The following is an 18428-nucleotide window of genomic DNA, read 5'->3' as shown; positions in this document are numbered from 1 at the left end:
TACGCTTATTTGTTTATTCACATAGTTGATACACTCATATCTGTGCATTAAAAATGGAGCTGGAACTGGGAGACCATTTATTAACTTAGCAAAATGACAGGAAGCCAGGAGAAGCTGAAGCCTTGATCTCTCCAAAATGCCAACTGCCTACTAGGGGTGTGCCCGAATCCAAATACATTATTCGGCAAAGCACAAATAGTGGGTTTCTTTCGTACAATTTTTTTTTTTTTTTTTTTTTTTTTTTGGGAATAAAAAAAAAAAAAAACCCATGTCAAAAACCAGCGTGCAGGTCAGTCACATCGTTATCTCAGTTTCTCTCCTCCGCTGTTACATCTATTAGCAGGTCTCAACGAGGGGAGTCACATCCACCTGCTACATGATGCACATTTCCTTATTTGGACATCACTCTAGAGTTAGGGGTGTTCCCCAGAGATAAAGCTTCGCTACTGACACAAGCAAAGTGCTCCCAAGGGACTCTCCATAACCTGTTGTTCCCTTTCTCCTTTCCACAAAGTTAGGTTGTAAAAAATAGGCAATAAATTAAAAGTGCAAAGCAATAATCACCCTTGAAGTACTTCCCTACATGTTACACACTGTGCTTGCTCTGTGTTATGGGTGTATACATCCTTCCGTAATGCACTTTATTTTAGCTCAGTAGTCAGTGCAGTCGTTTATGATCTGGAAGACTCGAGTTCGAGACCCAGTGTGGGGACCTCCTTCGTAAGATAGTTTATCCATAAACACTTATTTTAACATTATAGTATCCTAAAATGAAAAGTGTAATAAAAACAAAAACTGGATTTTTATGCCGATATCCACTTTAATTAAAATACAAATACAAATATAAATAATTTTGCTGCATCAACAAATATAAATACAAATACAAATACCGGGCTCTCTGCACATCCCTACTGCCTACCAACATATCTTCAAGGGGGCATATTATCCACATTTCCAGGTCTATATTTTTAATCTGGGGCTCTACTCTGGAACATCTTTGCATTATTTACAGTTCAGCAAACTCTTTATTTATCTTATAGTGGCTCTTTACGCAACCCTGATAATTAGTAGGGTTATGAAGTGCTGTTTCCAGTCTAAGTTAATCGCTTCCTGGCTCCAGTTCCATACTTAACACAGCCATGAGTGGCAAAAATCCTCACATGTAACTCAGCAAAATAGTGAAGTGATTTACCAAAATTTAGGACTATTTGTTGAAGCCTCTAGAAAAATACAACAAAAAGATATCTTCTGATAAAAACATCAAAAAAGCTTGGAATTTCCTATTAACATTTGCTTTAGAAAGACATTGCTTTGAGTCAAATTCAAACCAATCCCTTCCACACCAAGTATTCTCACATTGCAACCTCTCAATACAGAAACAGAGGTTGTTCTCAGTGGAGCATGGTGGCATCTTGGATGTCCATCTCTCATTGGATTTTATGCACATTTTTGACATGCTTTTTCAGGTGGCCTGACTGTGTGAAGTTCTTAGAGCAGTGTGGACAGGAATGTGGTTTCTCTCCAGTGTGAGTATACTTATGCCTTTTCAGGTTGTTGGAATCTAAAAATCCCTTCCCACAGTACGGACACCAGTGTCTCTTCTCACCATTATGCCACCTCAAATGCACATTCAGTTCTACTCTCCTTGCAAATCTTTTTTCACAGAGGTTGCAAGGGAATGGTTTCTCCCCCGTGTGGATCCGTATGTGGGTTTCCACATCTCGCTTTGCGAAGAATGCCTTGCCGCAGATCTGGCAAACAAAAGGTTTAATTCTGCTGTGCACCATCTGCAGGTGTTTGGTGAGGCCGAAACGGTAGACAAACCCTTTCCCGCACTGCTGGCAGATATGGATCCTACCATTGCGATGCACCCTGCCATGCCGTTTAAAACCTTTGGAGTCTGGGAAGCTCTTCCCACAGAGTGTGCAAGAGAATGGTCTGTGACCTGTATGGCAACTGACATGGCTCTCCAGGGCAGCACTGCTACTGAGGACACGACCACATTCCCCACACTGGTTCTTGAGCAGGCACCTACCAATGACTAATAATGGCTGTAATGGTGATACAATAGGTGGACCTCTAACAGTGGGGTAAATTACTGTATGATTCTTGGATCTTGGGGAATTTGTCTCTTTCTTTATTGGTAAGAGTGATGATCTCTTTCTCCCCACTGAAGCTGTTTTGCTGACTGGCATTATAGGAGGAATCCACACAGCTTTAGACGTGCATCTTTTCACAACCTCACAGTTGTCAACATTCTTTGCTAAATGACTTGTTTTTGTTCCATTCTGCAATGTTGATTGATTTGAATTTTTCATTTTTGCTAGTGTCTTTGCTTTTGCTGCTTTAGATAACTTCTTAGCATTCACCAATCTTAAAGACTTTTTTGGAATGGTAACATCTTGAATTAATCTGGGTCTCTTAGCAGGAGTGGATTCCCCAGTCTTTCTAGGACTGGTACCATCTTTAGCCAATTTAGGCCACCTAGCACTTAGAGTGCCAATTTCACCACCATCTGTAGTGGTGCTATACCTCCTGGGACTGAAAAAATTAGATTCCCTTTTAATCTGTTTAGCGCTAGAACCATCTTTTGTAAAGGTGTACCTCCTAAGGCTGACAGTAGTCAATTCACTGGAAGACATTTCAGGGCTACTACCGTTTTTAATCAAACTCAACTTCCTAGGTCTGACAGAAGTAGATTTGGTCTTTTTAGGGCTAGCATGTTCTCTAGCTGATCTAGACCTTCTAGGACTGGCAGATGTGGATTTAGTCTTTTTAGGGCTAGCACTATCTCTAATTAAACTACAGTGTTTAGGACTCACAGAGGTGGAGTTTGTAATTTTAGGTGCAGCCCCATCTCTAGTTGAACTAGTCCTCCTAGGACTCAGAGAAGTTGATTGGGTCTTTTTAGGGCTAGCATTGTCTTTAGCTGAACTACACCTCGTTGGACTCTCAGAAGTGGTTTTAGTCTTTTTAGTGCTAGCACCATCTTTAGTTAAGCAAGACCTTCTAGGACTCACACAAGGGAATTTAGTCTTTTTAGGGCTACCACCATCTATAGTTGAACTAGAACTCCTTGGACTCACAGAAATGGATTTTGTATTTTCAGGGTCAACAGCATCTCTGGCAAAACTAGACCTTCTAGGACTCACAGGAGTGGATTTACTATTTGCTGTTTTAGGGTCAGGACTATTTTTAGATAATTTTGACCTACAACTGACAGATGTTGGTTCACTAAAAGTCCTCTTCGATCTGACACCATCTTTACATAGTTCAGATCTCCTAGGACTAATGGAAGTGGGGTCATTAGGTATGTTTTTTAGAGATGTAACATCATCTACATGCAGCTTATTAAGACTTACAGGTTTACTAGGAGTGTTTGTCTCCTTTTGACTGACATTCTCCAATCTAGGTTTCTCAGGGCTTACAGGGGTGGTCTCAGTTTCTTTGAGAAGTTCTGTATTTGTTTCAGTTCTTCTAGCTTGCAAGTGAGTTCTGAGGTGACTTCGGAGTCGGGCCACGAGGGAATTTTTCTGTAATTTCCTCTTGTCACCAGTGCTGGTCTCTGCACAAGGAGTTGTGGCATCTGCAAAGTCATTCGTGGATGCCTACAAAAAAAAATATATATATATATGAAAAATGAGCAAAGACAAAAGATATTGCAGAGCCCTAATAAAAACTCAGACAATGATGTGCACACAGTTTCCAAAATTAACCTTTTGCCAACTGCAGGTAAGCTGAGAAAATTTCCCAGCCAAAAATATTTTTACCAACCATAATGCTACATCATGCATCATTTGACTAAAAATAATCACCTTAAGTTTCTGGTATGCAAACTCATCTGTAGCATCACTTGAGAAGAGAGACAATTATGAATAGATAACATTGGATTTACAACTTTTATTCTGAGCTTTGTCAATTGAAGAAAAAAGAAAATCAACACTATCAATGTAGCACTTTAGCTCATACCTTTCCAGTGCCACAAACACCTTACAGAAACATGAAGACAAGAGCTTTAGCTGAACCAAACATACACATACAGTAAATACTGAGTACAAATTTTGTCTTTACTTAACTCATATACTATTCTCCTACACCTCATCATCAGACATGCCTGTATCACTGTTGTTCTCAAACTCTGCTTACAACCCTTTGTGCACATTAGCAGTGGAATAACTTAAAACTACCATATGTTTGTTCTTTACGTTCATAGAATGATGTGCATGTTAACTTACCATGAGCTTTTGACAGTAAAAGGGTTCTGAAGGCCCAGATAGCTGTAACTGTAATAAATGTCAAGGACATGCTGATAACGATAACAGTAATTAAACTAAGTTACTAAGGTTCAAAGTGTTTGTTGTGGCTGATACACTAACCAATTAACAATCCCTAAAATAAATAATATATTTATTTATTGTAAACTTGTTTGTAACAACTAGTTTTTCATTTTAATATGTGGACTAATTAACATCAGACCTTATCTCCTTATTGACAAGACCCTTAGAATAACCTTTCATACTGTCAAAACCTCAGACTCTCTGCTGCTGCTGGTCAGACTCACTGCTGTAGGTACTGATGGTAGAGAGGAGAGGCAGGCTGGTGTCAGCCTAATGTCTAAAAGAATTCAACTCACTTAAGAGACTTAGCTAATTAGACTCAGTCATTACATACAGTAAATGTCCATTTTGAGTTTGTTCATAACAGTTCACTATTGACATAACAAGCTCCATATGGCTGTGAAACATATTGGCTGCGGATGAGAGGGGCACAGGAGTTGACTGCTGGAAGTCAATGATGTATTTATGTTTATTGTTCTGCTAGTTTGACAAATTGCTTGTACTGTCTCCCTTACTGCTGGATTTTGTTGCACTCATGGCAGTGAACAATTTCAGTCGACTCGAGTAAAGTAAAACCTAAAGTCTGTTTTATCCTGTCCACTATGTGTGTGTGTGTTTGTTGTGATAAGTATGTGCAATGTGAAATTTCAGCTTTGGCATTTATTTAGCAGCGGTGCTCCACCGCTGTTGTAAGAATATAGAGGAAGCACTGAAACACATAAAAAAAGACAGCAATGTAAACCTGGCCCAAAACTGTGACTTATTTGTACGCCAAACCCAAAATTTAACTGCATTTAGGGCTTGGTGGGTGTTAATTTTGGACCCTCTGTACACATTATAACCATAAATAGTATATGCAAAATTCACCATGCCAAACAATGTACAAATTTTAATATTACATAGTTCGGGTGCTCCGATAAAATTTTTTAGCCCCAATTCAGATCTGAGTCATTCAACACTGACCACCTGCAGGTCCAGATCCCACTTTATGGAAATTTGGCCTGAGGGGTGTACATTAACACACAGTAGCTTATATAAGCTTATATATACATCTGAATACACTGCTCACGAAACTCAGTTTAAAGAGGACCTATTCTGCTCATTTCAGCTCTAAATTTTTATTTTTAGGCTCCACTAGAGTAGCACTGCATGATTCAAAGTTCAAAAAACTTATTTATCTTATACTGGCCCTTTAAGCAGCCCCTCAATATACACAGTTTCTCTTACACTCCATTTTAGCTCCTGTCTCTTTAAGGCCCTCTGTTCTGATTGGCCAGCTTTACATCTCAGAATTGTGTAAATTTACGTCAATGCAAACCAATTCCTGGTTGGTTGGCAAACCATTTCCTGCTTTGCTTCTTCAAATTAAAAGGTTTTAAATTATTAACTAATGGGAGACTTTTATTGTGAAGAATTTACAAGTAAAAACGTGTTCCTCACTGATTTAGCGTAGCTTCATTAGCGGCGCTAAAAACTGGTCGAAACAACAACATATGGAGCTATTTGAGCTATTTGTTCAGCAGATCAGTCAGAAATGATGCAGGGAGAAAGAGTACAAGCAAAACAGCCATAGTGAGATGTTTTATAGAGAACTGCAGACAACCAGCACACCTCCGACAGGTAAACTACTTATTTTACTTTGCTGTGCTGTGTAATGGCGTCATGGCTACTCCCGGAGCAGAGCAGCGTACTCGAGCACTGTGCACATAGCAGATGTCCATATAAAGAAATCCGTCACGAACTGACGTCAGCTCGGGCTAAAAGTAGAAAAAAACGTTGGAAACCAAGCGTTCAGAGCAGTCTGAAGCTAGGGCTTTTTGCTCACAGGGATTACTGCTACATACGTTCACCTCGTTATTTGACACGTCGGCTACTTAACATGAATATCTGACATTGTGACATTATATATATGTCTGAAAATAAGGAAAAGCATAATAACTCCCCTTTAAACTGTCAAACTAGGCAGTGCTGATCAAATATGGATCAAGATTCTGTTACTGTGCTGGCCATTTCTTGCCTCAAATGTTTTCTGAAACATACTTTAGTGCACTGTTTAGCTGTAATTTGAGAAAGTTTGTGATGTGGCCGCACTGTTAGAAACTGATGTGGAATGACATGGAGGGACTCTCATGCACCAACATGCATGCTCACATGCACACACAGCTAGCACAGCTATCAAAACAAAAAACAGAGAGGCTCAGATAACAACACACATAGAGGGAGCGTGACTTCATTCACTGCTCAGATTGCCATTACTCCACTATAACTTTACATAGCAAATATCTGTTTTCTGACACCTAGTGGGGCTGAATGTCATTTATTGGACCTTTTAAGTAGCACTTAGCCGTCTAGCTGCTGGGGTGTGCATCATCACCTTATCTGAGAGTGATAAATGTTAATCAGTACTGTCACAGCCCTGGTTCATCTTCCTTTAAATACCCAATATCTGAATGTGCACTAACCAGTGTAAACATTTTTACCCTCCTTGCGATAACATTACTACACAGACTGAGGAATGTTTACTACTACATTACCTTTTTTGGGGCTTGAACTACGGGTGACACAGCCAACTGTGCAAGGAACTGGGCTTTAGTCATCTGCAAATGAGGGTCAGCTATGTCTTTGGATGTGATGGAGGTTAGCTGTATGAAGGTAGCTGATTCTTTCTCTTGTATAGCTGGGTCATTTGGCAGTACACAGTCTTGCACTGAATTGCTGATTATTTCTTCATCCAAACTATAAGTAGGTTCAATAGCTGTACCAGATACAGCTGAAGACTCAATCGTGCTGACAGCTGATTTCTCCAAAACTGGTGCTGAGACCTTGGATGGTGTAGATGGCTGCACACAATCGTTCACAGGTGCCACATCCAAACTGATGCATGTTTCAGAGGATAATGATGCCTTCTCTTGAATATCATTTGGCTCTTCTGACATCTGAGAGGCACATACAGACACAGTGACAGAAGTTTCTTTTACATTGGGGCAAAAGTCAGTGGATAGTGCTGGCACCTCTGACAGTGAGATCGTTTTTTTTGATGTTTGTGTTGACTTGACCACAGATGACAGTTTCTCTTGTGTGGTACCTTCCGAAGATCCATCTGAAAGCAGTCTTGAGATCAAGACTGATTCTTTAGTTGACATCGGAAATGGCAGCCTGCTTAATTTGACAACTGCAGAGAGCTTCTGTTCAGTGGTCAATGGGACCTCTGGGGACACAATGATTGGCACTACCCCAACTGACGATGTTGTAGCCTCTTGTTCTGAAGCCATTTGTGAAATGCTTATCTGCTGTGAAGAAGAAACCAACAGTGGTGATGACACCTTGACAGCAGCAGCTGGTTCAGCAGACTCCTGCTTTGTTGTCAGAACAAGTGTCTCCTGTGACTGCTTTTTCCTTGATACCACACCTGACACCTGTCTTGGAATTATAATTGTTACTTTTGGGTATGGTAAGGTCCCTGACTGCTGGTGTGTTGAACTAGTGCTTGTCTGAGAAGTCACAACAGGATGTGATTTCCTGGAGGTAACATATATCGTTTTCTGAGAAACAGAGGAAAGGGGAGGTGTTCCAACAGGAAGGCTTGCAGCTGTAGAAGCTGGAAGTGAATTATTATTCTGTGCATTAGCAACTTTTGACACAACAGTAGAAAGCTGTGTTGGGGACAGTGCTGCAATGGTATGTGACATAAGTGAGGATGATCTTGGCACAACGATTATTTTATTTGAGACTGCGTTACTTAGTGATTTACTGGGCACTGCCAATGTTATCAGAGGATGGAGTGGGTGCTGCTGAAGTGCAACATTGGTTTGAGTTGCAGCAGTTGAAGATGGCAGAGATATAGTAGTACTGGAAGGGGTGCCTGCATGCGGTTGTTGGGACTGAGTTTTATTGGATTCGGTGGCATCTGTAGTCTGTGAAGCATCACAAGGTGTCTCTTTTGTTGATTGTGTTGTTGTGGACATCTCTGTTACATGTATATCTACTGCAACTTCTTGAGTTACAACAGGAAGCGGTGGTGTCTGTGGTGGGGATCCAGGAGTAAGTAACTCAGCTGGGACCTCATCCACAGTTTGTAAGGTAACCACACAGGGAGCACACTGGATTTGTGATGGTGCCATTCCTTGTGGGGAGGAGAATGTATTTTTCACTGTTGACTGATTCATGGCTTCAACTAGTAGCATTGCATCCTGAAGAGTTACTGAGGTGCAGCGTTCTCTCTGCTGAACTGATGGTACTTGTACTGGCTCAGCTGATGGGGTCTTCAGAGTTTCACTTGCAGATGAAACTTCAGTGGGTGGAGCCTTGAGCACCTCCTGGTCTGTTGGAACATCAGTGAATAGTGTCTTATGTATTTCTTCCACTGGTTGTTGCAGATGTTTTGCTTTCTTTGGAGGACGTCCTCTTCCTCTTCTACGGCATACTGACAACCCAGGCCTGGAACTAGCTTTCCTTTCTGTTGAGCTACTTTTTAATTCTTCATGTACTACTACTTTGTTTAGCAGTGTGGTCTCTGCTGACTGTTCTTCTGTGAAGTGTTGCACAGTAACATACATTTGTTTATTTGACATTTCATTCGCTGGTAGTTGCCTTTCTTCATGTGGTTCAACCTCTGATAGTTTCTGAGCAGCCACCAATGGTTGTTCTGCAGATGTTACAAGTTTACCCTGTGTTCTCATTTTTGATATCTTCAGACTGACACCAGACTCTTCTTCCATGACATATTTTACTGCAGCGATTGAAATGACTTGTGAATTCTGGGCTTGTAAATTGCTATCCATTACCGAGCACAGTGGTTCCATGGCTACTCGGGCCTCTTCATCTTTTTGAGGTAAGGTCATTTCTCCATTTGAACATTCCTGATTAATGAGAAACCCCTCTGTTTCAGTTCCACATGTAAAAGCCCGTGGTGAATCTAGGCAGAGCAGTGACAGAGATGTCAAGGACAATACATGAGAAAATTCTGTAGAAATATATAAAAATATGTAGCTATGAGATTATATGCCTTTTCAGAATGTAAAATACTGATTAAATCTTATCAAAATTCTATGGTTTATTATAACCTTACAAACCTTACTTTCTTACAAATTATCCAACTGAAGTTGCATCAAGATTGTTTTCAATTATTTTCAAAGTCAGTTTTAATTTCTCACCTGCATTATCACTCAAGCCTTGCCTGCAGACCACAGTGGGTTCAATTTCCTCCTGTACCAATATAAACCACAGAGAAGAAGAATCATAAGATTCCTGAAGAGGTGTGACACAAATTCCAATGTGAAGAAGAGAAGACATAAAATGGGGAAATAACTTTTTTTGCTGTCAAGATACACACGCACTTCTTTTTTGACAAGTGGCATCAGAGAATTTCTCTCTTCATAATCCTGATCCTTTTGAAGACATTGCTCCATCTCCTCATAACCGCATTGCTGCTCTTGGTTTTGCCATGATGAATGCCTCAATGGTTGACATTGCTCCACCAGCACGGTACGGAAAGGAACAAGGTCTGTAAAGATAAAAAAAAAAAAAAAGGTTATTTTTTGAGACTACGGTTCCTGCAATCTTTGAAAAAAAAAAATGCTATAGTTTAAGCAGCACATCCCCAAAGGCAGATTGGTCTGACTCCTGTTAAACATATTGAAAAGAAACCTGCTGATCTACAAAGAACTAGTTTGCCAGGTTATTGCAGAGTCAAAGGGCTTGGATGGCAAAGACCAGGGATGAGGCCAGATGTAGAGGGTAAAGGATGCATACGCATGTACACACAGAAATCGTGCATACGCTATTTCACAAACAAACTGTGTTTTAAAGACCTCAGTGATGCGCAAATACTACTGCACAAATTTTGTCAGTCCAGAAAATTTTTTAACATTTCATGCTACCGGTAAAATGCATTTATACTCACAGTAAGGGAGTATCACTTATACAGTTCAACACTTATGTTAACATAATTTACTGCAAGTAATTAAAGTACTGCTGGTCCTGAACATTAGCACCCTAGTTACCACAGTTAATTTTAGGTCCTACTCTTTTTAATCTTTATATGCGGCCACTTGAAAATGCCATAAGGAGGACACAACATCAATTTCCATAGCAGTGGGGAGGGGCGCTGCTGCCAGATATCAAATTATGAATGGCAGAGAATTTTTTACAGCTCAATCAGGACAAAACTTTCTTCTTGGTCATTGGCAATGAAGCTCAGAGAGAGAAACTAAATGTGAAACTACAGGCACTGGCATTAAACCCCTGTCAACAGGTGAAACACTTAAGAGTCATCTTTGACTCAAATCTCAATTTTGAACCCCACATTAGAAATATAAGTAACAATGCATTTTATCATTTAAAAACATTGCTGGATTGCGACCATTCCTTAAGCCAATACACAGACATTACTGCATGCTTTTATTACCTGCAGGATTGACTATTGTAATGCTCTGCTTTCTGGTCTCCCTAAGAAGATTATATCGAAACTACAATTGCTTCAGAACTCAGCTGCACGTGTGTTAATGAAAACCAGAAAGAGAGCACACATTATACCAATTTTAAAGTCTCTGCACTGGCTACCTGTCTGCTTCAGAACTGTATTGTTTTTAGTTGTGTAAAGCACTTTGTGTTGCATTGTATTTGTATGAAAAGTGCTATACAAATAAAGCCTGAGTTACAGTGGTGCTCTGTGCTGTCTGACACTCAGCTCCCAGTGGTTTGCTGCTTCTGTTGAAGATACTAGTTTAACATTAGCATGAGCCTCAGATCCTCCGAGAGTCGTCACCTTATCGTGGTGGAAGGGTTTGAGTGTTGCTGTGACCCTCAGAGTTGTGTTGTCGGGGGCAACAGCCCCTGGTAGGGTCTCCCAAGGCAAATATCGGTCCCAGGTGAGAGTCTAGATCAAGAAAGAATTATAGACTTCAGTGAAGTGGCATTTCAGGTATGGGGGAACCTTGCTGCCAGCCAATCAGTCCTTATAATAACCACAGTTAGAGCCGTGTCCGCATTCTTGGCAGTAAGTCAGACCCATTCTCAGTGGGTGCTGAGCTCCGCTAGGGTTGTCCCTTGTCTCTGATCCTGTTTGTGGTTTTTATGGACAGAATCTCAAGGCGCAGCTAAGGTGAGGAGAGTGTCCAGCAGCCTAATGTAAAGCAGTCGGGATGAGAGCTAGCACTTCCAAATCTGAGGCCATGGTTCTCTGCCAGAAAAAGGTGGACTGGTCTCTGGGTTGGGAGTGAGTTGCTGCCCCAAATGAGGGAGTTCAAGCATCTTGGAGCCTTGTTCACAAGTGAGGGTAAGATGGAGTATGAGGTTGACAGGTGGATCAGTGCAGCATCAGCAGTAATGTGGGTGTTGTACTGGACCGTAGTGGTGAAGAAAGAGCTGAGCCAGAGGGATAGAGAAAGATATGACAATTTTAGATTGTGAGCAATTAAAATGTCTCCACAATCTGTCTTTATAGAGAGATTGTTAGTATTGTGTTACAGTGCATATTGTATCAGTTCAGCTCTGTGACTGAAGTGACTGAAAGAATGAGATCACGGACTCAAGCAGCCAAAATAAGTTTCCTCCGGAGAGTGTCTGGGAGATTGCCTTAGAGATAGGGTGAGGAGCTTGGACATCCGGGGGGAGCTCAGAATAGAGCTGCTGCTCCTTGGCATCAAAGGAGTCAGCTGATGTGGTTTGGGCACCTGGTTAGGATGCCTCCAGGCTGACTCCCTCTGGAGGTGTTCCAGGCACAGCCAACTGGTAGGAGACCCTGGGGCAGACCCAGTACCCACTGGAGAGACTACGTATCTCTTCTGGCCTGGAAACACCTTGGGATCCCCAAGGAAGAACTGGAAGGCATTGCCAGGATGAAGGAAGTCTGGATTTCCTGACTCAGTCTCATGCCACCGCTACCTGGTCCCAGATAAACAGCGGAAAACGGATGGATGGATGGATGGATGAGCTTCAGATATCTAAGTAAACCAGACAGAAACTCCGCCACAGTTTGCAGGGGGAGGCATGCAGTGACTTGTTTCTTCCTCGGACGGCAAGGAGGTGCATTCATATCACAATTTGTGTGGAACTGATGCACGGTCAGCAGACACACCTATAACTCCATCTTATTAAACAGTAAGAGTCGCTACCTAATGACGTAACCTGGTACTACAGAAAATGTACAGTACATCATTTGGCAGTTACACCGCACGTCCCTCATCTTCTGCATTATCAGTCAATATGTTTTTTTATTTATTGAATTATTAACAGTAATCATTTTCATAACTTTTTATATTTGAATCGGAGGCATCATTTTAGCTCCCTGTTTTCATTTTAACCTTTACTGCAAAGCACTTTTTAAAGACCATTTTATATGAGCTCTCCAAACTAAATCACCAATTACCTTTCTGGATGAAATTATGATGACTGAGATATCACTGACTTTGACAATTTACAGGTATATGTGACATATGACAAATTAATGATAAAATAAGTCTTATAAAGAGCTACAGCTGCATAATGTCAGCTGCTTTGTTACATTGTTGGAGAACTGCAGTTGTTCTTTGCAATTCTTTTCATCAGCACGTGTATAGAGCAGCGGAGTGGGTGATAATTAAGACCATGTGTATAACATGGCTTTAGAAATGTGATGAAAAGAATACATATGAATAATCTGTCTTATGCTGACAGAGTTTTAGTCTTGAACTTACACAGAGTTTTTTGTGCCTGGTTCCAAATCTGGTTTTGAGTAAACATGGGAAGCACCAACTACTGACTTCTGATTATGGATGTAAATGATTAATTGGTTATGGGTTAATAAGGTGACCTTGGTGAGCACCTGTAGGGGCCACACAAACTGTAAAATAAACCCACCTCCCTGCCTCCCAAGTAAGAAAAAAGTCATAGTGTGTGACTTGATGTGCTCACTGAGTCAGTCATGTTGATGAGCTCTGAAGCATTATGTTGTGGAGATTCCACAGAGTTGTTGTCTGGTGGCAGTGTGGTTTAGCCATCTGGAACTCATGCTAATGCTAAACTAGCAAAAGAAACTGCCTGCTCGAAGGCTGAGAGCTGTCAGACAGCAGGACTCTAACTGCACATGCTTCCAACAAAATCAACAGAAAGGTGATGAACTGTATAAGCGACACTCCCCTGCTTTGAGTATGAATGCATTTTAGCTGCGGCAGTAAATAGAATGATAAATCTGGAGCGACATTATTGTCCAGCTGAGTAGAGCATCTGTCCAGCTGAGCAGCTGTTTCCAGCAGCTGGACTAACGTTAGCTACAACGAACAACACACATCACTCCATCATGTAGATCAGGTCTGCAGATTATTTTATATTTAACCAGTCAGACTGAAATCCATTCTGGAGAGACTGGGGTAACCTGTTTTACATTAATACGTTAACGTTACAGGTTATTTACTACTGAAGTTGCAACAATTTTAATTACATGTTAATACATTGTTAGATATGTCCAACACATCTAATCTGATGTAATTAATGCCCCCTTATGAAGCTGCTCCTTCCCACTTTAACCTGAATAACAAACCAGTGCTTGGTGCTCCGGTTGGATCCACCGGTTTGTTATTCAGGTTAAAGTGGGAAGAAGCAGCTGGTCTGATGGGCAGCTGAGTGAAGTGGAGCCTGCAGAAGAAGCACCGGGACAGTCGGGGTGACACAGTCCATCAAGGGAAGCACAGTCAGGCGGCGGAGGGGAAGACGACATATTGGCCTCTCATAATCGTCAGAATTCGCCGATGCCGATATCTTATTCTAGAGCTTTTATCGGCCGATACCGATGACGTGCCGATAATATCATGCATCCCTACAGAGTATAAATCAAATAAGTGACAAAAATTTGTATAGAAAAAACGACAAAAGCAATGCCATAAAGACAATAATAATGCAAGAGTACTATGTTATTTTTTTATTACAGTTTTGACCTGTAACCTTTCACATCTGTCATCAAAGTTCATCACAATTTGAATAGGTACACTTCATTCATATCTACCTTTTCTATAGAGAAATGGAAAAAGCTCTCCGCTCGCCAACCAGTCAGGCTAGTGAGATAAAGGAACACACCCGATCTGTTCCCTGCTAACCTACTTTATAGCAAACATACGGTGAGTAATAATCTGAATATATTTATTGACACAGAGCTGGGGGGGGGGGGGGGGGGGGGATTAGCAGGCAGCTACATATTTCTCCGTTTTCTATTTATCTGTTTAGCGTCGTCAGGTTAGGCTAACCCATTGTTGCTAACTTTGGAGCTAACCCCTTCGCTTTTCCAGCAGTTGGGGAAACAACAGACGTGACTTTTCAAGGTCTTGACAAGCTGCAGCATTTATTAACTGACACACTGTAGTCTGTATTGTACATTTACCGCCAGACTGACAATTTACTGCTAACCTTTTCCTCTGCTCCGCTGGCAGTCAGCGTTATTTTTCTGCCGCTCGCTCTCTCACACAACCACTCCCTCGCTTACGCTCTGCCCTATTACTTAAAAGGAGTTACGCTACCTGCAGTTTCCCAGGCAACGACACAGATGTTAACTCACGTTTCCAGACAGCGCTGCTCAGCGGCTCCCAAACGCTATTGATTTGCGAATGAATGGATATTTGGCGTTATTTTTGACATTTAAAAAATTATTTTTTGGCCTCGCAGGGGTTCTCGTTGGTCTGTCGGCCCGCCATGCTTGTACTATTATAGGGGAAACACTGTGTAGTAATAGAATAGATAATTGGTAGTTAAAAAATAACTATAGTACAAGTTCTTCATAAATTCCCAAATTGTTACCCCCTATTCCATAACTTCACATCTTGTTCCCCTGTACCTACATGTATGTATTGGTGTGTACAGTACTGGTGCAGCAGTAGTACAAAAGATTACACTGTAACTACGCTAGTAATCATGCTGTATGTTGCAGCCTGCGAACTGTCAGTTACAGGGGTCAATCAATGCCCACACAGCAGAAAGCCACTATTCATCTTTATATCTTATTAACAGGCAACAATTTTCAAAATGACCACCAGCACACTTATTAGAGGCCCTGAATTTAGAGATTGAGACCATGATGACTCATTGAAGAAGTATTTTGACTCAGTTTTCCATGAAAGAAGTTGACATTTCTTGTCTATTGGAGGCCGAGATTTTTTGGAGCCAGCACCTGGTGACAGTCAGTGGTACTGCACTTCAAGGTACTTCAGCATTGGCTTCAATTTCAAACTGTGTTTGTTGCGCTTGGTCTGCATACAAGCAGAAACTGAGGAAGTCTTGTCTTTGCTACAATAACTAACGAAGCCCACAGTTAGTTAATATTACACAGACCAGAGACTACGTAACATTAACTGAAAGAAATTTTAAAAATCCCATTTTAAAATGAAACCAGGCTTTGACAATCTTGTTAACTGTGAAATTAATGTTTACAGTATAGACCTATGTGTTTCCATCCATCATGATTTATAGAACCACTGTGATAGCTAACTGGCTCTGGCTTTCTCATACTGATTTCTGAGTGGTGATGGTGATTTTATCATTTCATAGACCAAACAACTAATCGATTAACGTTAATTGAGAAATTAATCAACAGATTAATCGTAATGAAAATAATCGTTAATTGCAGCCATACTATACTGTCACACGACAGAATTTTTGACATAGCATTCCTTAACATACTAAGCAGCTGTCATAAAGAGTTTTCAAAATATTTTCGTTATGACCTACTTTAATGCTACATTTACATCTACTTCATTTTATTGTATTGTAGCATGAAATAGATATGAAATAACACTAGTGAAACTAAGGCATAAAATCAAAACTACGAGGTCAAATGGTAAAAGAGGAGTGTACAACACATTATCTCCTTGTCTTCGATGATAAATACCGTTTTTCAACGTTTTGGCGCAGATATGACGTTTACTAGAATGTCCTGAAATTGTTGGAATAAGGTCAACCAAGTTAGCATAGTATGGTTTCCCTCCTATTTTGGATCCCACGATTTAAATAAGACTAGCTTAAGCTAAGCCACTGATAGCTTAACTTAATAGATGGAGGTGCTGTATATAACATATTTCATAAAACGAATACACATATAACATACACATATTCTGGCTAAAATCATCACATAGCATCATCATATTAGTTAAGATGACTTGGCTCGTGGCGACTAACGGGCATCACAACTCACCACATTGAACAGCTGTATCACGTTTCTCAGAGCCGTCTATTGGTCCTGGAGGAGGCTCACTTCCTCCTGTATGAACGGACGGTTGGCTTTTCGCATTTTCGAATTGGCTGCATCTTGTTTTGAGGTCCTCGTTCTCCTTCTTGATCATGGATATTTCAGCCTTCAGCTCGTCGACCATAGTTTCGAAAAGTTTCGTCGTCTCAGCGACAGCACTCCTGAGCATGCTCTCCATGACAGAGGCGTACTTCGTCTGAAAATCGTCCGCCGACATCGTGGTCCGAGTTACGAAACGGTCCACTTTGGACAGAATATTTACTGTCGGGTTATTAAAAACATGGTATTAGGAGCTGACTTAACATGGATTCTTCCCACGAACAGACGCGGTCCCTGCTTTGTGTGACGCACATCGACCGAGCAGAGTATCCGGTGATTATTCTTCTTCTTCGTCTTTCTTGCGCTTTACGGCGGGTGGCAAACAGTGTTAAGGTGCATTACCGCCACCCGTTACTGGCGTGTGAACGCAGTTTTATACAGTCTATGGTGTGAACCAGAGTTATCTGCCCTCTTAGACCAACACAACAAATAAAAGCAAATAAATAAAGCACCTATATTTCACTGAACATTAAATTCTTTTGATCAGCCCAGTTTCTGTCAAATAGAATGGTGAAATACACTCTCTAACCAATTGATGGAAAATACATTTTTTACACTGCAAGCTTCCTGATTTCCCTCTTTAACGTTTCTCGTTCTCGAGAGTGGTTACTTCTTCTATGTACCTAACTCTCCACGGGCCTCTACGTCAATGTCACAGTGCCGCCTAGTGGACTAGCGGACTTGCATCCAATTTTACATTTACAACAGGTATCGAAATATTAATTATTTTAAATCTGTACAGGGTTTCATATATCTCATTAACTTTATGTTGTTGTTATTTTGTAACTCTTCTATCTGTGATTGTAATGCTGTTGCAATTGCCACCATCTCAACTGTGACAAATGGTTTCATGTTCTTTTAATAGCATCTTGTAAGGCTGAAAGCAAAACCTGCACTCCCTGTATTAGGATCGTTGGCGCCATCTGTATATACTGGGACAATAGTTTGATATAATGTTTGTAACTTATCATCAACCAAAACTGCAATATCTCCAAAACCATTATGTCCCTTCATTTTTTCCCCCCAGAATATAGAAATCAACTGACACTGAGGGGAACAGCCAGGGTAGTGTTACTGGTAATGGTACTGTAGGGATATATGTTTTCTGATTTAATGTCAAGTCTCTACTATTTTCTGCCCGCTCCATACAAAACATTACTGCTTGGCCCTTTCTCTTCCAACATGGGAGAAGTACCTTTGTAGTATAGCATAACATAGCATGGCACCACTTCCTTGAGTCCTCAGTGTGAAGTCAATTCAGAGACCAGAAGCCCCACCCTGCTGTGATGTGACAGTGTTTATATCAAAAAGCCCGGCCACACTCAGACAAAGAGCTGAGCAGCTCGCTGTTTGCTTGTTTATTCAAAGTTTATTAATATTAAATTTATTACATGTCCAAACTGCACCAAATTCAACACTGCAATAGTTCCCCAGCAATACACCCACAAAGTGTGAAGTCAATTGGATGAACGGTTGTCAAGATATGCAAAGGACACACACACACATACAGACAGACAGATTCCTTGCTTTTAGATGAACTGCAGTGCCCATTCAAAACGTGTTTGAGACATCCTGCAGTAAGTCTTGAACATACATGCCAAGTCTCTTTCACAGTACACAGTTCAATAGTAGAGTTTAAGTCTCTCAAACTTTTTCAGTCATTACCACTATGGATGTAATCCCACCTCTGACCACAGTGTGGGTTGCAATGGCAGAGCGGCACTTTCTGTATTTCCACTTGTTGACTCCACAGGCAAAAGAAGAGGCAAATCAACATTGTTTAC

General features: G+C 40.9%; 1 protein-coding gene and 1 long non-coding RNA gene across 2 annotated transcripts in view; one reads left to right on the top strand and one right to left on the bottom strand.

Annotated features, from left to right (window-relative positions):
- The window catches only part of LOC137179478 (uncharacterized), an 18266-nt gene extending 1062 nt beyond the window's left edge, over positions 1 to 17204 (bottom strand). The window contains exons 1-5 of the long non-coding RNA XR_010927821.1: positions 16492 to 17204; positions 9674 to 9840; positions 9491 to 9542; positions 6872 to 9252; positions 1 to 3608 (exon numbers count right to left, since the gene is read on the bottom strand). The exon at positions 1 to 3608 is cut by the window's left edge and continues 1062 nt beyond it. This is a non-coding gene — a long non-coding RNA (uncharacterized lncRNA). The remainder of the gene's footprint in view (positions 3609 to 6871; positions 9253 to 9490; positions 9543 to 9673; positions 9841 to 16491) is intronic.
- LOC137179480 (von Willebrand factor A domain-containing protein 7-like) overlaps positions 1 to 18428 on the top strand; it is a 46493-nt gene that overhangs the window by 19415 nt on the left and 8650 nt on the right. The window lies entirely within an intron of this gene.

Source organism: Thunnus thynnus, chromosome 3, assembly GCF_963924715.1.
Source record: "Thunnus thynnus chromosome 3, fThuThy2.1, whole genome shotgun sequence".
NCBI classification, from domain to species: domain Eukaryota; kingdom Metazoa; phylum Chordata; class Actinopteri; order Scombriformes; family Scombridae; genus Thunnus; species Thunnus thynnus.
Note: the sequence above shows the minus strand (reverse complement) of the source record. Positions and strands in the feature narration are given on the sequence as shown.